The sequence below is a fragment of the Glycine soja genome, chromosome 16 (assembly GCF_004193775.1).
Source record: "Glycine soja cultivar W05 chromosome 16, ASM419377v2, whole genome shotgun sequence".
NCBI lineage: Eukaryota > Viridiplantae > Streptophyta > Magnoliopsida > Fabales > Fabaceae > Glycine > Glycine soja.
Genome location: NC_041017.1, coordinates 20,082,570 through 20,107,084, shown reverse-complemented (window position 1 = coordinate 20,107,084; position 24,515 = coordinate 20,082,570). Strand labels below are relative to the sequence as shown.

Below are 24,515 nucleotides of genomic sequence, written 5' to 3'. Positions count from 1 at the left end.
TTCATTTGCTTCCAAAGTTTCATGGCCTTGCAGGTGAAGACCCGCACAAATATTTGAAGGAATTTCATATTGTCTGCTCCACCATGAAACCCCCAGATGTCCAGGAGAATCACATATTTCTGAAGGCTTTTCCTCATTCATTAAAGGGAGTGGCAAAGGACTGGCTGTATTACCTTGCTCCAAGGTCCATCACGAGCTGGGATGACCTTAAGAGAGTATTCTTAGAAAAAAATTTCCCTGCTTCCAGGACCACAGCAATCAGGAAGGATATCTCAGGTATTAGACAACTCAGTGGAGAGAGCCTGTATGAGTACTGGGAGAGATTTAAGAAACTATGTGACAGTTGCCCCCACCATCAGATTTCGGAGCAGCTTCTTCTCCAATATTTTTATGAAGGACTCAGTAATATGGAGAGAAGTATGATAGATCCTGCCAGTGGTGGAGCCCTTGGAGACATGACTCCTGCTAAAGCCAGAAATTTAATTGAGAAGATGGCTTCCAACTCCCAACAGTTTAGCGCCAGAAATGATGCCATAGTCATTAGAGGAGTGCATGAGGTAGCTACAAACCCATCTGCATCATCTGAAACTAAGAAGCTTGAAGGCAAACTGGATGCATTGGTTAACTTGGTAACCCAGCTGGCCTTGAATTAGAAATCTGTTCCTATCGCAAGGGTTTGTGGTTTGTGCTCCTCTGCTGACCACCATACAGACCTTTGCCCTTCCATGCAGCAACCTGGAGCAATTGAGCAGCCTGAAGCTTATGCTGCAAACATTTACAATAGACCTCCTCAACCTCAGCAGCAAAATCAACCACAGCAGAACAATTATGACCTCTCCAGCAACAGATACAACCCTGGATGGAGGAATCACCCTAACCTCAGATGGTCCAGCCCTCAGCAACAACAACAGCAGCCTGCTCCTTCCTTCCAAAATGCTGCTGGCCCAAGCAGACCATACATTCCTCCACCAATCCAACAACAGCAACAACCCCATAAACAGCCAACAGTTGAGGCCCCTCCACAACCTTCCCTCGAAGAACTTGTGAGGCAAATGACTATGCAGAACATGCAGTTTCAGCAAGAGACCAGAGCCTCCATTCAGAGCTTAACCAATCAGATGGGACAATTGGCTACCCAATGGAATCAACAACAGTCCCAAAATTCTGACAAGTTGCCTTCTCAAGCTGTCCAAAATCCCAAAAATATCAGTGCCATTTCATTGAGGTCGGGAAAGCAGTGTCAAGGACCTCAACCCGTAGCACCTTCCTCATCTGCAAATGAACCTGCCAAACTTCACTCTACTCCAGAAAAAGGTGATGACAAAAATTTACCTAACAATTTCTGTGCAGGTGAATCTTCTTCCACAGGTAATTCTGATTTGCAGAAGCAGCACATTCCCCCTCTTCCATTCCCTCCAAGAGCAGTTTCCAACAAAAAAATGGAAGAGGCAGAGAAAGAGATCTTGGACATGTTTAGAAAAGTAGAGGTAAACATACCTCTGTTGGATGCAATAAAGCAAATTCCAAGATATGCCAAATTCTTGAAGGAGCTGTGCACTAATAAGCGGAAGCTTAAAGGAAGTGAACGGATTAGCATAGGCAGAAATGTCTCCGCATTGATTGGTAAATCTGTTCCTCAAATTCCTGAAAAATGCAAAGATCCAGGTACATTCAGCATACCTTGTATTATAGGGAATAGTAAGTTTGACAATGCCATGCTAGATTTAGGAGCTTCTGTTAGTGTTATGCCTCTGTCTATTTTTAATTCTCTATCTCTAGGTCCCTTGCAGTCAACTGATGTGGTAATTCATTTAGCTAATAGAAGTGTTGCCTACCCTGTTGGTTTCATAGAAGATGTCTTAGTTAGAGTTGGTGAACTGATTTTCCCTGTTGATTTTTATATTTTGAATATGGAAGATGGATTTTCACAAGGATCAGTTCCCATCATTCTAGGTGGACCCTTTATGAAAACTGCTAGAACTAAGATAGATGTTTATGCAGGCACACTATCCATGGAGTTTGGTGATATAACTGTTCATTTTAATATTCTGGATGCTATGAAATACCCATCTGAAGATCTTTCTGTATTTCGTGCTAAAATAATTGACCATGTTGTTGATGAATACATGACTGATCTTTATTCTAATCTGCATGCCTCTCACTCTTCATGCATTGAGTCTGAAATTGTACTTGATCATATGTCTGAATTTGATGCTGAGAGTGAATCTGAGAGTGAATTTGAGAGTGATATTGATTGCATGTCTGGTGGTGGTGTTTTACCTCTTGAGATTGATTTTATAGAGTCAGATTGGACTAACCATGTTTCAGGAAGTACACATACCTCTGACTTTCTTTATGAGGTAAAGGCTGAGAAACCATCTCCTTCTACCACTGTCCAGTCGACCACACCAGAATTGAAGCCTCTGCCATCAAATTTAAAATACGCTTGCTTGGATGATAGCAAGAGTTTTCCAGTGATTATATCTTCCTCCCTTGCTGATCAGCAAGAGGAGAAGTTGTTGTCAGTTCTCAAGAAGCATAAGAAGGCTATAGGCTGGACCCTGGCGGACATTCCTGGTATTAGCCCATCCACATGTATGCATCAAATAAATTTAGAGGATGGAGCTAAACCAGTAAAACAGCCATAGAGAAGACTCAACCCGGTGATTGTTGATGTAGTGAAGAAGGAGATAACCAAGCTTTTGCAAGCTGGAATCATTTATCCTATCTCCGACAGCCAATGGGTGAGTCCCGTCCAGGTAGTCCCGAAGAAGACCGGCCTCACAGTGATAAAAAATGAGAAGGAGGAGCTAATTCCTACTCGGGTGCAGAACAGTTGGAGAGTCTGCATTGACTATAGGAGGCTGAACCAGGTTACCAAAAAGGACCATTTTCCCCTGCCATTCATTGACCAGATGCTTGAACGCCTGGCAGGTAAATCCCACTACTGTTTCCTTGATGGTTTTTCTGGTTATATGCAAATTACTATTGCTCCTGAGGATCAGGAAAAGACCACATTCACCTGCCCCTTCGGCACTTTTGCCTATAGGAGGATGCCTTTCGGCCTGTGCAATGCCCCTGGTACCTTCCAGCGGTGCATGATTAGTATTTTCAGTGATTTTTTAGAAAATTGCATAGAGGTGTTTATGGATGATTTCACTGTATATGGATCCTCTTTTGATGGTTGTTTGGATAGTTTAGAAAAAGTTTTAAATAGATGCATTGAAACTAACCTTGTTCTAAATTTTGAAAAATATCATTTTATGGTTGAGCAAGGTATAGTTTTAGGGCACATTATTTCCAATAAAGGTATTGAAGTAGATCCTGCAAAAAATTTTGTTATTTCACAATTGCCTTACCCCTCTTGTGTGCGAGAGGTGCGATCTTTTCTTGGTCATGTAGGGTTCTACAGGCGCTTTATAAGGGATTTTAGCAAAGTGGCCCTTCCGCTGTCCAACTTGTTGCAAAAGGAGGTGGAGTTTGACTTTAATGACAGATGCAAAGAGGCTTTTGATTGCCTCAAAAGAGCGCTGACTACCACCCCCATCATCCAGGCACCCGATTGGACAGCCCCTTTTGAGCTTATGTGTGATGCATCAAATTATGCATTGAGGGCTGTCCTTGCTCAGAGAATTGACAAATTGCCCAGGGTGATATATTATGCTTCTAGGACTTTAGATGCTGCCCAAGCGAATTATACTACTACTGAGAAAGAGCTTCTAGCCATAGTTTTTTCTCTTGAAAAATTTCGATCTTATTTTCTTGGTACCCGCATTATTGTTTACACTAACCATGTAGCTCTAAAGTACTTGTTGAAGAAGGCTGATTCTAAGCCTAGGTTGATTCGATGGATGCTCTGGCTCCAAGAGTTTGACTTGGAGATCCGTGATAGGAGCGGAGCACAAAATCTAGTTGCTGATCATTTGAGTCGGATCGAACGTGTATCAGATGCGGATTCACCCATTCAGGATGATTTCCCGGATGATCATTTGTATATACTGTATAGTATTTCTGACTCTCTTTCTACTCCCTGGTTTGCTAACATTGTCAATTATTTAGTTGCCTCTATTTTTCCTCCCTTAGCATCTAAGGCCCAAAAAGATAAAATTAAAAGTGATGCTAAGCATTTTATTTGGGATGACCCCTACTTGTGGAAATTGTGTAGTGATCAGGTCATTAGACGGTGAATTCCAGATCATGAGACTGACTCAGTCCTGCAGTTCTGTCATTCTTCCGCACCGGGAGGTTATCTGGGTGTTCAAAGGGCAGCTCGCAAAGTGCTTGATTGTGGTTTTTATTGGCCCACCATCTTTAAATATGCGTGGAAGATCTGCAGCACTTGTGAGCAGTGTCAGAGAGCAAGAAATACACTTACATGGCGACAACAAATGCCTCAGCAACCTATCCTATTCTGTGAGGTGTTTGATGTCTGGGGTATAGATTTCATGGGTCCTTTTCCTGTCTCTTTTGGTTATGTTTACATTCTCCTTGCAGTTGACTATGTTTCAAAATGGGTGGAAGCCAAGCCTACTAGAACTAATGATGGTAAAGTTGTCGCAAACTTTGTCAGGTCTAATCTGTTTTGCAGGTTTGGAGTACCTAAAGCAATTGTTAGTGATCAAGGAACCCATTTTTGCAACAGGACAATGCATGCCCTGCTTAAAAAGTACGGGGTGGTACACAGGGTATCCACACCATACCACCCCCAGACCAATGGACAGGCAGAAATTTCTAACCGAGAAATCAAGCGAATTTTAGAGAAGATTGTGCAGCCAAGCAGGAAAGATTGGAGTACCAGGCTTGATGATGCTCTCTGGGCACATCGGACTGCCTACAAAGCACCCATAGGAATGTCTCCTTATCGGGTTGTCTTTGGAAAGGCATGTCATCTTCCAGTGGAAATTGAGCACAAAGCTTACTGGGCAGTGAAGACTTGCAACTTCTCTATGGATCAAGCTGGTGAGGAAAGAAAGTTGCAACTGAGTGAGTTAGATGAAATCCGCCTAGAAGCCTACGAGAATGCCAAGTTCTACAAAGAAAAGACCAAGAAGTTCCATGATAGCATGATAGTTAAAAAGGACTTCATGGTTGGGCAAAAAGTGTTATTGTATAATTCTAGGCTTGGACTCATGAGTGGTAAGTTGAGGTCTAAGTGGATTGGTCCTTTTGTTGTTACTAATGTTTTTCCTTATGGTACAGTTGAGATCAAAAGCGACTCCACAAACAAGAGCTTCAAGGTCAACGGACATTGACTTAAGCCATTCCTCACGAACCCTTCTTTAGTGGACGTAGTGGTGGAAGAGACTTCCTTACTCCACCCTACTCTTCCTCCACCATGACTTAGGGAGTTTTTCTTTTCCTATCTCCTTCTTTGCTTTTATTACACTTGTCCGATTCTCTTTGATGATTTAATTGTTTTTAATCTTTTAATTGTGCTACATTGAGGACAATGTGTTGTTTAAGTATGGGGGGGGGGGGGGGGAGTGTTCTTTGGTTTTGCTAGTTTTGTTGGTTTTGTTAATTTGTTAGTTGTGTTAATTTGTTAATGTTGTTAGTTTCGTCAGATTTTTAGTTTAATATTTTGGGTCAATTTTGTGTGCATGTACAACTTTGCATGTTTTTCTTTGAATTATAGGATATGTTCAAGAAATGGGTAATTGTTTTGAAAATAAAAGTTCTTGACATTTTGTGACTTGAAATCCTTGATTCTTCTCTACATGTCATGATAGTTTTGAAAGCTCAATTTGAAAGTGATGAGTTTACCTTTGTGATAATTTGAGCCATCCATCAGCATAATCATTTGGTGTGTTTTGCCCCATTGATTGCTTGCACAATAGCCTTGGCTTGATTCTTGTTGATGCGTCCTAATTCACATGCATATTTGGAAATGATTGAGGCAATTTTGTTCTTATAAGCTTCTAGCCAAATGGGCTTACCTTGAATTAATTCCTTTGATAGCCCTTTTGAGCCTTGTTTCCCTTTCCTTGTTTTGAAGCTCACTACAAGCCTCAAGTGAAAAACCATGATATCACCATATCCTTAAGGAATTTTGGAGCTTTGGAATTGTTTTGGGAATAAGTGTGGGGGGGTTTTTGTTTCATTGGATAACTTGTTTTGTTGGCTATACTTCATGATGTATTTTGGGCCATACTTGATGTACATTGTATATTGGTTAAATGTTGGACATGCTAAATGAAATGTTGTTTCTCAAAGGATATAGAGTAAAAAAAATGAAAAAAAAAAGCAATAAAGTTGAGTGAATAAGATCTTAAATGGCAAAAGAATGATGAGACTCTTGGTTCTACTCTTTATGTTTAAATTTTATCTTCTTTTTATTTTCTTATTTTTTTTTCTTATTATGCACTTATTCCCCATTGCTCCTCTATTCCTTTGGGATTTAGTCACTTATTCCATATTTTTCCATACCTTGTCCTTGGCCCCATTACAACCTTAAAAGACCTTTTGATCCTCATGTGCTTGTGTTTATGGGTTGATTGTCAATTTTAGAATCTTGCCAAGTTTATGTGGTGTTTGTTTTCTTGGGTGCTTTGAGGGTAAATAGTAGCCTAGACACTTGAGAGATAGAGTGTATATCTTGTGAGGCTTTATCACTTTTCATTCTTGAGCTGATTAACTATTTTGCCATGATTGGGTTGCTTGGATGATTTTCATGAATGTCTTGACTTTTCAGATCTCCTTATGTTAGATGTTACCCATTACTTTCATTCCTTGATGTTCATTGAGAAATATGTGAATGTTTTCATTTGTCTCTCTTTGATATCCTTGGATATTGTTCTTTGTTTCATTTTGCCCAGGAGTGCAAAGGCTAAGTATAGGGGGTTTTGATATGCCATCATTTTCTTCTATTTTCTAAACCCTTCTTGCACCATTTTAATTACTGATTGGTCTTAATTGTCAATTAATTAGGCAGTTTTATTATTTGGGCCCATTTAGCTAATTTGATGTTTTTAATCTAATTTCAGGAATTAATGAAACATTGGGCTTAATCCGGATTTTGGTTGTGGACTTGAAGAGGGCAAATAAAGCAGCGCTTAGCTTAGTTAATTTCTAATTAGGAAATTTCGCAATTTTATTTTATGTTGTTCAGTGTTTATTTCGTTTTGGGCCAGAGTATTGTAATAGGGCCCAGCGACTTTGAGTGACTCTTTTTAAATAGCAGCCTTGGGATTCATGCAAGGCATTCTGTTATGCTATTTTCATTATTCAGAGCTTTGGTTTTAGGTTTTCACGTTTTTCTGTTCCCTTGTTACGGTTTTCGTTCTTAATGCAAATTTCCGTTTTCTGCTTCTAATTATGAGTTCATTCTTGCTTCTTCTTCTACTTTCATTTACGTTTCTGTTCATTTACGTTTCTGCTTCATGTTTCATTTGCATTTTCTGTTTGAATCCATGGAAGGCTAGATTTTCTGGTGTTGTTTCCTTTTGAGGACGAAGCGCAACTCTCTTTGAGGTTTCGCTTGTAATGTGGTTTCCTGGCAGTTTTCCCTTCACCAGTTATCCCAAATTCGTGTATATTAATCAGTGCACGCTTCGTGTTCGATTAATTGCCTCTGAGCCTAACTTGCGTTCATGCTTAATGGACGAAGGGCTAACTGGTGTATGTGGTGCCTAATCACGTATTGAAAACCCTAAGTTGATTTTCGCTTAGTAAATTGAAATAAGGTTGGATTAAGTGGTTGACTGTTAGGGACGAATTCTCCATAACCCAGGATAAGAGAATGGTTTCTGACTCAGAGGAAACAACCCGTTTTTAACATTAGTAGTTTCGTATTTTAGTTTACTTGTTCTGCTCTTTAATCACAAAACAAACAAACTCCCCCCAATCGTTACTGTTACTGCAAGTATATTATGAACATTTGGTTTGTCACTGCTCGTTGGGAAACGACCTAGGATCACTTCCTAGTTACTGCATTTTCATGTTTATTTGATTCGGGTACGGCCTCGATCAGTGAAGCTCCTTCTTCCATGGCTTATTCCTTAGTGGATGGCGCCTCCTCTCACCTCTTCTCCTTTGTCTTCCGCTGCATCTCCATGGTGGAAAATCATCATTAAAGGACCTCATTGAAGTTCAAAGATCCAGCCTCCATAGAAGCCCCACAAGCAAGCTTCCATCACAAGTGGTTCCCTCAATGACGGAGAAAGAAATGATAACAATGATAGTAGACACATTACCAGTGTTCTATTATGAAAAATGGTGGGTTACACACCTTTAAGCTTTGCGGATTTGGTCTTCACCGGCGAAAGGATCAAAGTGGGCCTGGAAAGAGGTAAATCTGATCATCCTGCTTTGATGAATGTGAAAACTGGGGCAAATGAAGAGGGTGAGAATGAAGGAGAAACCCATCTTGAGGCTGTCATTCCTATACAACTAAGTTTCCCACCAACCCAACAATGTCATTACTCAGCCAATAACAACCCTTCTCCTTATCCACAAAGGCCATCCCTAAATCAACCACAAAACCCACCTACCACACAACCAATGCTAAACACCACCTTTAGCGCGAACCAAAATACCAACCAAAAAGGAATTTTGCAGCAAAAAGCCCGTAGGATTCACCCCAAATTCCAGTGTCATATGCTAACTTGCTCCCATATCTACTCGAAAATTCAATGGTAGCCATAACCCCAGCCAAGGTTCCTCAACCTCCATTTCTCTGAGGATACAACTCGAACGCAATGTGTGCTTATCATGGAGGAGTTCCGGGGCATTCCATTAAGCATTGTATGGCCCTGAAGCATAAGGTGCAAAGTCTAATTGATGCGGGATGGCTAAAATTTGAGGAGAATCGCTTGTGAATCCTAACATTGACAAGCGACACCACACATGGGGCAGTTTTGAAAGCTGTTGTTAGACGTCTCTAATGACTCATCAGGATTTTCAAGTTTATGCCATTATTATAAACCACAGTTACAATGCTAAATAAAATGGATAAATTAGACCTCTTTGTCCTTCATCCTCTCGTAATTACATCTTTGCTTCCACTGGAATGTGGGTGCAAGCCATTGGTTTGTTTGCTCAAGCGACATGCACTCCTGAGTTTGGACTTCCAAGACCGTTCAATCAGAAATTACTCATGCTACACATTTGGTGAGGATGCCATAAACAACGTGTAAAGCAGAAAAGTTCAAGGAAAAAAAAGCATTTGATTGATTGTGTTTTCAAGTAAAATATAGACGTTCATGTGACCTCATTTTATCATTCTGGAAAGTTTGTCTTTTTTAAAGAGAAGTGAGTTATCAAGAATAGGAGTCATTTGACTTAATCCGTCAACTGAAAAAAATCATTCAACTATTTCTCGTCCTTGGAAAATTATTTTTGCAATAATCAACCGTTTCTTTCATTCTTCCTTGCTACAAGGTTCTGAAAACAAAACAACGATGGTTACCTCAAAGCCTTACACTGGGGCAATGAAAGGCACCATGCATAAACCTCAAGTGAACCTAGGGGCAGATTAGAAGTTCTCACCCAATAGGTTCCCTGCTACAAGGTCATGACAAAAGACAACGATTGGTACCTCAAAGCCTTACACTAGGGCAATGAGGGGCATCGTGCATGAGCCTCAAGTGAACATAGGGGCAGATCAAAAGTTCTCACTCGTCGATGTTTTTAAACAAAAAAAAAGGGGGAGAAAACCTAGGATTTCAATGGATTGATTAAACGTCAAGCGGCTCCATTGTCGTCACTCCAAAATGGTCAAGTGACTAAATCAAACATAACATACACTCTAAGGGAGTTCCAGGAGAGATTTGCAAAAGATAGGATAAGGTTGCATGAATTATCACCTCTTTCAAAAGGACATTCAATTTTTGTTTTCCGAAACAATCAAATCAAAATCAAAATCATAAAATAAGGAAAGAATGTCATGAACATTGTACAACTTTCCATTACATTGCATTGTTGCATACGAAATCTGCATTTACCGCATTTCAAAGGTTGCATGCATCTGCATCCCTAAAAATCATGTTAACTGCATAGATTTCCTACCTCTAATGTCCAATCTTGTGAATTTGGGATGACCGACCCTCTCGATGAGTCGATCTCTTGCTTTCTCATAAGGGTGGACCCTTGGGTACTAGTATCTATCGCCTTCAGAGGACTACATGTCCTCGCCTTTCGAGGACAGCACGTCCTCAACTTCAGAGGACTACGCGTCCTCGCCTTCAGAGGACTTCACGTGCTCGCCTTTAGAGGGTTACACACCCTCGCCTTTAGAGGACTACAAGTCCTCGCATTCAGAGTACTGCACGTCATCGCCTTCAGAGGACTCCACGTCCTCGCCTTCAGAGGACTGCACGTCCTCACCTTTAGAGGACCACACGTCCTCGCCTTCAGAGGACTTCACGTCCTCGCCTTCAGAGGACTTCACGTCCTCGCCTTCAGAGGACTTCACGTCCTCGCCTTCAGAGGACTTCACGTCCTCACCTTTAGAGGGCTACACGCCCTCGCCTTCAGAGGACTATACGTCCTCACCTTTAGAGGGTTGCACGTCCTCACCTTCAGAGGACTACACGTCCTCACCTTTAGAGGACTACACGTCCTTGCCTTCAGAGGGCTACACGCCCTCGCCATCAAAGAACTGCACGTCCTCGCCTTTAGAGGGCTACACGCCCTCACCTTCCGAGGACTATATGTCCTCCTCTTCAGAGGGCTACACACCCCCACCTTCAAAGGACTACACGTCCTCACCTTTAGAGGACTACACGTCCTCGCCTTTACAGGGCTACACGCCCTCGCCTTCAGAGGGCTGAACGCCCTCGCCCATCCTCGCCTTTAGAGGACTACATGTCCTCGCTTTCTGAGGACTGCACATCCTCACTTTCAGAGGACTACCTATCCTCGACTTCAAAGGACTACATGTCCTCACCTTTAGAGGACTGCACGTCCTCGCCTTGCACGTCCTCGCCTTCAAAGGACTTCACGTCCTCGCCTTTAGAGGGCTACACGCCCTCGCCTTTAGAGGACTACACGCCCTCGCTTTAAGAGGACTGTACATCCTCGCCTTCAGAGGACTACATGTCCTTGCCTTCAGAGGACTGCACGTCCTCACCTTCATAGGACTACACGTCCTCGCCTTCAGAGGACTTCACGTCCTTGCCTTTCGAGGGCTACACGCCCTCGCCTTCAGAGGACTATACGTCCTCCCCTTCAGAGGGCTGCACGTCCTCACCTTTAGAGGACTACACGTCCTCACCTTCAGAGGACTACACATCCTCGCCTTCAGAGGGCTACACGCCCTCGTCTTCAGAGGACTGCACGTCCTCGCCTTTAGAGGGCTACATGCCCTTACCTTCAGAGGACTATATGTCCTCCTCTTTAGAGGGCTACACGCCCTCACCTTCTGAGGACTACATGTCCTCGCTATCAGAGGACTACAAGTCCTCACCTTTAAAGAACTACACACCCTCACCTTCAGAGGACTACACGTCCTCGCCTTTAGAGGACTACACGTTCTCACCTTCAAAAGACTACACGCCCTCGCCTTCAGAGGACTACGCGTCCTCACCTTCAGAGGGTTGCACACCCTCACTTTCATAGGGCTGCACGCCCCCTCGCCTTTAGAGGGCTACGCGTCCTCACTTCCAGTGGGCTCCACATCTGCGCCTTAGGAGAATTTAAGGTCCTTTGCCCTTAATGCTTAACCGAGACTTGCGCTCTCGATTAAGGGGCCAGTAGTTTCCTTTTATCAGCTCCTGGGCCACCCCCTGATCCTAGAGGAGGGCCAACTATGCGAGCACAACCAAAGGAGGAGGCTATCATGCAGCTACTGTGCATACCGGGGCAAGATTTCACCCGCGCTGCTGTAAGGAGACGAATGGGCATCATGCACACCACCGTAACTCTGATCTCCCCTTGCCAAAGTGTCAGTTGGTCTGTGCCGTCATGACATAGGTAAGTATGCATGTGGCTCAATTGATTTCTGATGCCATCCACTATTTCCAGGGATCGCGCCCACAAGACAACCAGTGGACCCGGAGAAGTCCAACAGGGTCCTGGGGATTCCAGCTCTGGTTATGGGCCTCTGTCAGTCCTACAGGGTGCCCGTCCCTCCCAGCAAGGTCATGCCATCGTGGCATTGGTAAGTATGCACATCGCTCAATTGATTTCTGATGTCATCTATTTTTTGCAGGGATCGCGCCCGCAAGACACCCAGTGGACCCGGAGAAGTCCAACAGGGTCCTGGGGTTCCAGCTCTGATTACGGGCCTCTGTCAGTTCTACGGAGTGCCCATAGCCCCCAGCAGGGTCATCAGGCCCCTATTAACAGGACTTTCATCGAGAAGTACTGCGCCCCCAGGTAGGCGCAGGGTGAGGCATCACAGTAGCGGGCAACAGGCGCACCACCACCACCTCTAGAGTTCATCTCAGCTCATTCACAAAAAGGTTAGAGTGTTGCCTACGATACATGACCGACCAGTAGGCGACCAAGTCCAAAGCCAAAGGTAAGCAAAGTACTAGGTCCGTGACCGACAAGTCATCACGCGTCCAGCTCAAGACGTTAAAGAAGCACTACTGGGAGGCAACCTAGTACCTTTTAAATTTCTACTTGTTATTTGATCACCTTTTGTTTCTCAAGTCATAGTAGGACACCTAGTTGCTCATGATCCTAGGAATTTAAATAAAACAAGCACAAGCTCGAAAGGTAGTCATACCTCACAAAATATATGTATGTGTGTTTAGGTAGAAAGATACCTTGGATATGCATGTATATAGCAAAAATACCTCACAAAATATATATATGTATGTTTAGGTAGCAAGATACATTGGATACACATGTATATAGCAAAAATACCTCACAAAAATATACATATGTTTAGGTAGCAAAATACCTCATGAAAAAAAAAACAAAAACAAACAAGAACAAAAAATATATCTTTCGGCTGAAAAGCCAGCATGCTTTTGAAAAGAATTAACTTCCAGCTTTTCTTTAAAAAAGATTCACCGATCAAAAGAAAGGGTTTTGTTGAAAAAATGTCTATACACCTGAAAGGTGAATGCTATGAAAATTTTCCCAAACGCCCAAAATGGGCTCAAATAGATGCATGAATTGATAAAAGAGTACTTTTTGGAAACACTGGGTTGACTTAAATAGGAAAAATGAATCCTAAGCCCTAGTGTCACATGACCATAAAAACTTGATGCTTGAGTGTCCACATGGGTGCATGCATGACCAGTTTTGCATAAAATTTCCTAATCATCATTGTTGCATGTGTCATGGAAATAATGTGAGACATCCCCTTTATCCCTGAACCGCTGGCCAAACCAACATCCTGACATATATCATGTCCAGCCGTTCTACAAGCCTTCAGCCAAAATCCCAACTCACCATAAACCTTGACCCAGGGTGAGAATGCCCATCCTTGCCCTCAAAAGAAAGCAGAAAAGAAAGTTCCCGGTCAAAGATTGGAAGAAAGCAAAAGAAGAAAATTCCCAATCAAAGATTGGAAGAAAGCAAAAAGAAAAAGAAAAGGAAAGAAAATTCCCGATCAAAGATCGGAAGGAAACAAAGAAATATGCAGAAAGGTCTCTGGACCAGACAATATCTGAACAATACAGAATTGTCACCACCAAATAAGGAAAGAAAGGAAACCACGACCCGAAGTGGTCCTCTCCCTTTGATCGCCAACCAAAATCCCGTGCGCTAGCGACTTTCTCGCCTCGCACTAAACAAAAGCAGAAAAGGAAAAGGCCCAAACACTCAGAGCCAAATTCCTCACCAAAACACTATTCCCGAAAAAGTCCTATTGATCCATGATCACGCACGTAATCTTTGATTTGATAGGAAATGATTTGCAAAATTAAGTCATGACATATCTATGGTTCGGAAGTAGGATAAAACACTTACCTGGGTGAGATTGATACACTTCGAATGATTTTCTTCTATTTTGTTGGACCTAGTGTTTCCTCTAAATGGTTGTTTGGAAACGAAACGCTAACATCCAAAATCTCATTTATGGTTATGAGAAAATTTCATCAGCATACTCTCCTTCCCCAATAGACGCATTTTTTTCATCAAAAATCATATGTTGCTCTGATCAGTTGGAGGTTTTGTTTCTTTACTAAAGCATGTTCGCATTTTAGTGAAAGAACACCAAGACTATTTTAGTCTCACAAGAAAGAACTACGTAGGTCTGAGTTCCTCATCACAAATTGAGGATACGTAGGAGCAAAAGCCTCACTTTTGTCGACCACCCCACCTTTTGCTATCATGACTCAAGAGTCAAGTATCACGCGGAGACACCTTACGGTTATCCGTACCTCATCATTTGGAGACCCCAAGTTCGATTGACAAATAGAGGCCAATGTGGTCATCTGCACCCTTTCTGGAGATGTCAGCATCTCCCGGTAGAGACTATTTTAGTCTCACACCGCAAGAAAGAACTACGTTGGTCTGAGTTCCTCATCACAACTTGAGGATGCTTAGGAGCAAGAGCCTCGCTTTTGTCGATCGCCCCACACTTTTTGTTATCCTGACCCATGAAGTCAGGTGACATGCAGAGATACATAAGTAATTCTCTGCATAGACAATTTCGGTCAATACTAACCCGTGAAGTTAGGGGGCAGGCGGAGATACCCAAGTGGTTATCCGTATAAACACTCTTTCGCTATCCGTAAGGTTCAAAGCACGATAGCATGCAGAGACTAACATCATCTTCTGCACCCTTTGTCAATCGCGGCCAACGAGCCCGTTGACACGCGGAGATTTACGTCGTCTTCCGCGCTTTCTGTCATACTGACCCGTGAAGTCAAGTGACATTCGGAGATAGACAAGTAATTCTCCGCACAGACAATTTCTGTCAATACTAACCTGTGAAGTTAGGGGGCAGGCGGAGATACCCAAGTGGTTATCCGTATAAACACTCTTTCGCTATCCGTAAGACTCAAAGCACGATAGCATGCAGAGACTAGCGTCGTCTTCTGCACCCTTTGTCAATCGCGGTCAACGAGCCTGTTGACACGCAGAGATTTACGTCGTCTTCCGTGCTTTCTGTCATACTGACCCGTGAAATCAGGTGACATGCAGAGATACACAAGTATTTCTCTGCACAGACAATTTCTGTCAATACTAACCCGTGAAGTTAGGGGGCAGGCGGAGATACCCTAGTGGTTATCCGTATAAACACTCTTTCGCTATCCGTAAGACTCAAAGCATGATAGCATGCAGAGACTAACGTCATCTTCAGCACCCTTTGTCAATCGCGGCCAACGAGCCTATTGATACGCGGAGATTTACGTCGTCTTCTGTGCTTTCTGTCATACTGACCGGTGAAATCAGGTAACATGCAGAGATACACAAGTATTTCTCTGCACAAACAATTTCTGTCAATGCTAACCCGTGAAGTTAGGGGGCTGGCGGAGATACCCAAGTGTTTATCCGTATAGACATTCTTTCACTATCTGTAAGACTCAAAGCACGATAGCAAGTAGAGACTAACATCGTCTTATGCACCTTTTGTCATCCTGACCTGTGAAGTCAGGTGACATGCGGGGCTACCGTATGGTTACCCGCACCTTTCGTCAACCAAGGGCAAACAAGCCCGTTGACACCCAAAGACTAACATCGTCAACTGCACCTTTTGTCGTCCTGACCCGTGAAGTCAGGTGACATGCGGGGTTACCGTAGGGTTACCCGCACCTTTCGTCAACCAGGGGCAAACGAGCCCGTTGACACGCAGAGACTAACATCATCTTCTACACCTTTTGTCGTCCTGACCCGTGAAGTCAGGTGACATACGGGGTTACCGTATAGTTACCCGCACCTTTCCTTAACCAGGGGCAAACGAGCCCGTTGACGCGCGGAGACTAACATCATCTTCTGCACCTTTTGTCATCCTGACCCATGAAGTTAGGTGACATTCGGGGTTACCATATGGTTACCCGCACCTTTCGTCAACCAGGGGAAAACAAGCCCGTTGATGCACAGAGACTAACATCGTCTTCTGCACCTTTTGCCATCCAGGGACAGCGAGTTATGTGGCAAGCGGAGATACCTTATGGTCATCCGCACCTTTCGTCAACCGAGGGGAACGAATTTGATGGCATCAGGATGATGTTTGGTCGTTCGGTTCTGATTATTTTCAAAATTTTTGCAGGTTTTACTCTCGTCGTCCGAAAAGATTCAAGTCCGGCGACGCACGAGATTCTTCTCTACTGGGCAGGGACAATCGAGTGTAATGGCGAAGAGAAGTGTCGTGGTTGTCCAACTTTGTCGCTTTCAAAACACTGAAGTTTGTTGACGCTTCTGCTACCTTTTTCTTTTCTTTCTGAATGACAGGTTTCGCTGGTGGGGATATTGACCGGCCGAATGAAGTTCCGCTCAAACGAAATTAGTGTCTTATCTTTACTTCACTTTTATCTCCAATAAAAGATAAGTAAAGAGGGGCAATTGTCATACCCTAATTTCGTCCAGGGACCATTGTTTGGTGGCATGCAACCTTCGCTTGACCGCTTCGAGGTACTTAACACCCATCGTTAGGTAATCCGTGAAGTTCCACGACATGCCGGAAGTCGAAAGGAAGCATTGTTGCGCAATCCGTAAAGTTCCGCAACATTCCAGAAGTCAAAAAGGGCATTGTTGCATCATACGTAAAGTTTTGCGACATTCCGGAAAGAAAATAATTGTTGTTACGTATTTCGTAAAGTTCCGTAACGTTACAGAAAAGGAATTAGCAAAAAAAGCAAAAGGGGGTGTATTTAGTAAAAAAAAAAGGGTGTGCAAATAGCAACCAGGCCCACTTGGGCCTTCCAGGGGGTTCCAACAGAAGGCGGTGCCTTCTGGTGGAAGCAACCCAGCTCGCTTGGGCGAGCTGGGCGGCAACCACCTCCCTTTTTTTTCCCTATAAATAGGGGAAAGAGGGTAGAGTAATGTTGTTCAGCCCTTCTGGTATTTAGGATTCTCTTGAAATTAGTGAGAAAAATTGTTTCCGTGAAGAAAATCCAAGTCGCGGCGCTTTCGTAACGCTTCTGAGACGTTTCTGTGAGCGATTTCGTGATGATTCTTCATCGTTTTTTATCGTTCTTCGTTCGTTCTTCGTCTTTCTTCGGTCTTCAACTGGTAAGTTCCCTAATCGAATCTTTCAATTCATTCTATGCACCCTTAGTGGTCCCCACTTGTTTTGCGTGCTTTTATTTTTATTTTCGTTTGTTTTCCGTACCCCCTTTTGACGTGCTTTAACCATTTATTTAAACTGTTTTCTCGCCTAATAAACAATAAAATGAATTTCCACCAATCATTTGAGTTGTAATATCGTTTAATCTCTGTTAAAATAAAATCCAACCGATCTTTCACGCCGTAACCACGTTTAAAACCAAAAGAGGCAAAATAATAAAAAAAAAAATCAATTGGACATTTTTCTTTGGTATTTTCCTTAATTGAATTAACTAATAACCAAAGTGAAACTAAGGCTAAAATCAACTCACAAATCAAGCTTTGTCCATAAAAATCACTTAAAAGAAATGTTTTAAGGTTGTTGCAACCTACCTTTTTACGGGCGAGTGAGGCGAGGCTCACAGGTGTGTCTTCCATAGGAGGAAAAATGCGCAGAGTCGACACCAACGTTTATTGAAAGGAAAACGTTAGAAAAACCAAAGGAAACCGGTCATGAAGAATATTCCAGATTCGGGAGTTATCTTTACGTTTGAGGAAGGTATTAGCACCTCTCACGTTTGTCCCAAAGGACAACAGCCTTTGATTAGAATTGTGTAAAATTATGTATCTAAACTTTTATTTCTTTTTTATTTTTGAGGTCGACAAAAGCGGGGCTCTTGCTTCTACGTACCCTCCATCGAAGAGGAAATCAGGCCTACGTAGTTCTTTCAAAAGGGGCGAATCAAGTGATTCTTTTTACTTGGAAGGGGGTCATTTAAGGCATTGGATCTTAAAATGATCCATTTTACTTGGTGAGAAAGCTAAGGCGTTGGACTTCTAACCATCTCACGAGGTCGACAAAAGCGAGGATTTTGCTCCTACGTATCCTCCATCGAAGAGGAAATCAGACCTACGTAGTTCTCGCGAAAGCGGTAAAGTTACATGTTGATTTTATGCTTTTGAATGGTCCATGTTAACTGATAAAAGCAAAGAGGACCGTTTAAGGCGTTGGACCTTAAAACGTTTTTTAGTGATTTTTCGGACAAAACTTGATTTGTGAGTTGATTTTAGCCTTAATTTCACTTTGGTTATTAATCAATTCATTCAAGGAAACTTCCAAAAAAAAAAACGTCCGATTGATTTTTTTTTTTGTTTTATTTTACAAAAAGATATTTTTTTATTATTATATTATTATTTTACCTCTTTTTGGTTTCCAACATGGTTACGGCATGACCGAACGGTTAAATTTCATTTTAACAGAAATTAACAAATATTACAATTCAAATGATCGGTGGGAATTTATTTTATTTTTTGATTAGGCGAAAAAATGACTTAAATAAATGACTAAAGCACGTCAAAAGGGCGTACGGAAAGTAAATGAAATGAAAATAAAAGTACGCGAAACAAGTGGGGACCACCAAGGGTACATAGAATGAATTAAAAAGTTCGATTTCGAGAACTTACCGGTTGAAGACCGAAGAACGACGAAGAACGAATGAAAGATGGCGGAAAATCTTCACGGAATCACCCACGGAAACGTTTCGGACGCATTACGGAAGCGCCTCGGCTTGGATTTTCTTCACGGAAACAATTTTTTTCACTAATTTCAAGTGATCCTCAGATACCAGGAGGGTTGAACGTTTTTCTTCTTCCCTCCTCCCCCTATTTATAGGAAAATGAGGGAGGAGCTTGCCACCCAGCTCGCCCAGGCCCAAGTGGGCCTGGTTTCTATTTGCACCCCCCTGTTTACTAAATACACCCCTTGCCTTTTTTGCTGATTCTTTTTCTGTAATGTTACGGAAATTTACGAATTCCGTAATGATACTTGTTTTCCTTCCGTAATGTTACGAAACCTTACGGATTACGTAATCATCCCTTTTTTGGCTTTCGGAATGTTACGAAACCTCACGGATTGTGTAACAATGCTTCCTTTTGATTTCCGGCATGTTACAGAACTTCACGGATCGTGCAACAATGCTCTCTTTTGACTTCTGGCACGTTATGGAACTTTACGTATTGTGCAACAATGGGTGCCAAGTACCTTGAAGCGGTCAAGCAAAGGTTGCATGCCATCAAACAAACAAAAATAACATAATATGTATATGTATACACATGTTTGGTGAAGGAACCGATTGGGAAAATAACAAAAAAAACTGTATTTTCCCCTCACCGGAGGCTCCGTACTTCATAACGGAGGACGCATGAACAGCGCTAGGCAATCAATTCGTGGGACTCCGGACTCGATGATGGAGGATGCATGAATGGCAATCAATTCATGGGGCTCCGAATAAGATTTGATGGTGGAGGATGCATGAACAGCGCTAGGCAATCAATTCGTGGGGCTCCGGACTCAATGGTGGAGGATGCATGAATGGCAATCAATTCATGGGGCTCTGAATAAGATTTGATGGTGGAGGATGCACGAACAGTGCTAGGCAATCAATTCATGGGGCTCCGGACTCGATGGTGGAGGATGCATGAATGGCAATCAATTCATGGGGCTCCGAATAAGATTTGATGGTGGAGGATGCACGAACAGCGCTAGGCAATCAATTCGTGGGGCTCCAGACTCGATGGTGGAGGATGCATGAATGACAATCAATTCATGGGGCTCCGAATAAGATTTGATGGTGGAGGATGCACGAATAGCGCTAGGCAATCAATTCGTGGGGCTCTGGACTCGATGGCGGAGGATGCATGAATGGCAATCAATTCATGGGGCTCCGAACAAGATTTGATTTTTGGACCGAATGGTCTACCGGGTTCTTTCACCTAAAAGGCGAACATGCTTTAGCAGGGAAAATAAATCATTCACGAGGGCACCATATTTTAGAGAAACAATATGCTTATGCCAAAATAGTTTTCCTTGTAACCAAAAATGAAGGGTAGGATGTCAACGTTTAGCTTTTAAATGAACATTTAATGGAAACGTCGGGTCAAACTGAAACTGGGAATAGAATCACTCATGGTGTATAAAAACTCACACAGGTAAGTGTTTTACCCTAATTCCAAACCATAGCTGCACCATGACTTTATTTTGCACATGATTTCCTATCGAACCAAAAGATTACACGCGCGATCACGGACCGATAGGATTTTCTCAAGGGTGGTGTTTTTGGAGAGGAAGCTGGGTGTTTCGGTCTTTTCCTCTTTGTTTATGTGGGGCGGGACATCACCAGTCGGGAGCGACCTTGTATGGCAATCCCAAAGGAAGAACCACTTCAAAATGGGTTTTCCCTTTGCCGGTGGTCATTTACCTTGCCGAAAATTTATCTGGTCTGAAGATCTTCTGTTCTCTTTCTTGGTTTCCTTTATTGATCGAGAATTATTCTGTTTTCCTTCGATCTTTTCCTTTTTACTTTCTTCCGATCTTCGATCGGGAATCCTTCTTTTCCTTTTCTTTTCTTTCTTTTCATTTCTTCCTTTTCATTTCTTTCTCTCCCTTTTTTTTCGATCTTTGATTGGGAATTCGGGTTTTAGCATTCGTTATTCGCTCTCCCTTGAGGAGATTCTGCTGTCCTCTTCTTCGGGGGGAAGGATGAGGATTCTCTTCATGGGCCAAGGTTCAAGGTAGCTTATGGTTGTGTCTCAACATGGTCTTTTCATCGTGCGTGCCCGATTTTGATATTTGGGGCAAAACAAATTCATGTGTCAGGGTGTCGGTTTGGGTTAAACTCCCATATTATTTCCACGAGGCACGCGTAACAATGATGATTTGGAAACAACGTGCAAAATTAGTCATGCATACAACTAGGTGGGTACTCAAGCATCCAGTTTATGGCATTGTGATACTAAGGCTTGGGATTTATGCAAGTAGACCCAACGTTTCCAAATTATGTTCTTTCATTGGTTCAACGAATCCATCCATTCTTATCTCGGTTATTTTGGAAAATAAACTCTTAGCGTCAGTTTCTTGTTTCCAAAAGATATGTTTGCTCTCTACGAATGATTTGTGCTTCCTATGACCATAACATGCTGACCTTCGAGGTCTTTCTTTCTCTTTCCTTTTTGTTTCATTTTTCTTATGCATGTTTGCAAAAACTATACATGCATCGTTATCTATGAGAAAAGCTTTTTTTTTCCTCTGTACACCTACGTTCCTATACATGGAAAAAACTTTTTTTTCTATATACACACGCATTGAAAAACTCTTTCTCTTTATACCGACATGGTCTATATAAAATCTCTATTCCTTTTCAAAGATTTCTTTTTCCTTTTTCAATATACACTCGTTGTTTATACAAAAAATTCCTTTATACACACTCATTGCTCATATACAAGAATTTCTTTTCACACATTGTTTATATACAAAAACTCTTTTCACACATTGTTTATATACAAAAACTCTTTTCACACATTGTTTATACAAAAACTCTTTTCACACATTGTTTATATACAAAAAAAAAAATCTTTTCACACATTGTTTATATACAAAAAATTTCTTTTCTTTTCTTTATATACAGATATGAGATTTTGTCCACAACGTCTCTTTCTTTCTCTATTCTTGGCGTTATCATGACGTTTGTTCGTTTTATTTTAGGATGACGTTCCTAAATGAAAACTCTACACGATTCCGGAATTTCAACAAATATTATCAACAATAACGAAATAAGCACTAATGCAACAATCCAAACAAAATGTATGCACAAAACAAATGACAATCGAAACAACAAAAACAAACGTTAGTCCCTCAAGTCATAGAAATAACATACAAATGATAAATGATGAAACATAAAACTGAAAAGAATACGAATCTGGGGATCCCACGGTCATGTGGCTCCGCATGCCACCGGACTCTTGGGACATGGTAACAAAAGGTGGGGTGGTCAACAAAAGCAGGGCTTTTGCTCCTACGTATCCTCAATTTGTGATGAGGAACTCAGACCTACGTAGTTCTTGATAACTGTGAGACTAAAATAGTCTCGGTGTTTTCTTCACTAAAATGTGAACATGCTCTAGTAAAGAGACAAAACTTCCAACTGATCAGAGCAACATATGTTTTTTGGATGAAAAACATTGTGTCTATCAGGGAAGGAGAGTATGCTGATGAAATTTTCTCATAACCATAAATGAGATTTTGGATGTTAGCATTTCGTTTCTAAACGACCATTTAGAGGAAACATTGGGTCCAACAAAAATAGAAGAAAATCACTCAAAGTGTATCAATCTCACACAAGTAAGTGTTTTATCCTAATTTCGAACCATAGATATGTCATGACTTGATTTTGCAAATCATTTCCCAACAAATCAACGATTACATGCGTGATCATGGATCAATAGGACTTTTTCTCGGGAATGGTTTGTTTTCTTGGTGGGAAATTTGGCTCTGAGTGTTCTTGGCCTTTTCCTTTTCTGTTTTTGTTTAGTGTGAGGTGAACAAGCCACCGACGCACAGGATTTTGGTTGGCAATCAAAGGGAGAGGACCAGTTTAGGTCGTGGTTTCCTTTCTTTTTTTGTTTACTTGGTGACAATTCTGTATTGTTCAGATATTGTCTGGTCCAGAGACCTTTCTGGATGTTTCTTCTGTTTTCTTCCGATCCTTGATCGGGAATTTTCTTTCCTTTTTTTGCTTTCTCCCACTCTTTAATTGGGAATTTTCTTTCTTTTTTGCTTTCTCCCACTCTTTTGATTGGGAATTTTCTTTCTTTTTTGCTTTCTCCCACTCTTTGATTGGGAATTTTCCTTTTTATTTTGTTTTCTTTCAAGGGCAAGGATTGACATTCTCACCCTGGGTCAAGATTTATGGTAAGTTGGGATTTTGGCTCAAGGCTTGTAGAACAGCAGGACATGATATATGTCAGGGTTTGGCCAGTGGTTCGGGGATAAAGGGGATGTCCCACATTATTTCCACGATACACATGCAACAATGATGATTAGGAAATTTTATGAAAAACTGGTCATGCATGCACCCATGTGGACACTCAAGCATCAAGTTTTTATGGTCATGTGACACTAGGGCTCAGGATTCATTTTCCCTATTTTAAGTCAAACCAGTGTTTCCAAAATATGTTCCTTTATCAATTTATGCATTCATCCAAGTCCATTTTGGGCGTTCGGGAAAATTTTCACAGCATTCACCCTTTAGGTGTATACACATTTTTTTTCAAAAAATTGGTTATGATCAGTGAATCTTTTTTTCAAAGAAAAGCTGGAAGTTATTTCTCTTCAAAAGCATGTTGGCTTTTCAGCCGGAAGATATATTTTTTGTTCTCTTTTTGTTTTTGTTTTTTTTATTTTCCATGAGGTATTTTGCTACCTAAACATGTGTATATTTTTGTGAGGTATTTTTGCTATATACATGCATATCCAAGGTATCTTGCTACCTAAACATACATATATATATTGTGAGGTATTTTCTGCCACATACATGCATATCCAAGGTATATTGCTACCTAAACATACATATATATTTTGTGAGGTATTTTTGCTATATACATGCATATCCAAGCTATCTTGCTACCTAAACATACATATATATATTTTGTGAGGTATGACTACCTTCCGAGCTTGTGCTTGTTTTATTTAAATTCCTAGGATCATGAACAACTAGGTGTGTCCTACTATGAATGGAGAAACAAAGGTGATCAAATAACAAGTAGAGATTTAAAAGGTACTAGGTTGCCTCCTAGTAGCGCTTCTTTAACGTCTTGAGTTGGACGCCTTATGACTTATCTGTCATGGACCTAGTACTTTGCTTACCTTTGGCTTTGGACTTGGTCGCCTATTGGTCGGCCATGTATCGTAGGCAACACTCTAACCTTTTGTGGATGAGCTGAGGTGAACTCTAGAGGTGGTGGCGGTGCGTCTGTTGCCCGCTATCGGCCATCCCCAGGCTGCTGTGGTGTTTTGCCCTGCGCCTGCCTGGGGGCGCAGTACTTCTTGATGAAAGCTCGATTAGTAGGGGGCCTGATGACCTTGCTAGGGGTGACAAGCACTCTGTAGAACTGACAGAGGCCTGTAATCAGAGCTGGCAACTCCAAGACCCTGTTGGACTTCTTCGGGTCCACTGGGTGTCTTGCGGGCGCGATCCCTGCAAACAATATATGACATCAGAAATCAGTTGAGTGATGTGCATACTTACCTATGTCATGATGGCGTGACCTTGCTGGGGGGAACAGGCACCCTGTAGGACTAACAGAGGCCCGTAACCAGAGCCGGAAACCCCAGGGCCCTGTTGGGCTCCTCCGGGTCCACTGGGTGTCTTGCAGGCGCGATCCCTACAAATAATAGATGGCATCAGAAATCGGTTGGACATAATGCATACCTACCTATGTCGGGACGGCACAGACCAACTGATACTTCCGCAGGGGGAGATCGGCATTACAGTCGCTGGGCAGAATGATGCTAAGTAGCAATGTCATACATATCTGTGTAAGAGTGGTCATGTTGGTGCGCATGATCCGCACTC

The 24,515-nt window shown here is 42.0% G+C and overlaps 1 non-coding gene across 1 annotated transcript; it reads right to left on the bottom strand.

Moving 5' to 3' along the window:
* Positions 1-256: 256 nt before the first annotated feature.
* LOC114391336 lies at positions 257-362 on the bottom strand. Its single transcript, XR_003662127.1, has one exon. It is a non-coding gene; the product is annotated as a small nucleolar RNA R71 (small nucleolar RNA).
* Between the last annotated feature and the right edge of the window lie 24,153 nt (positions 363-24,515).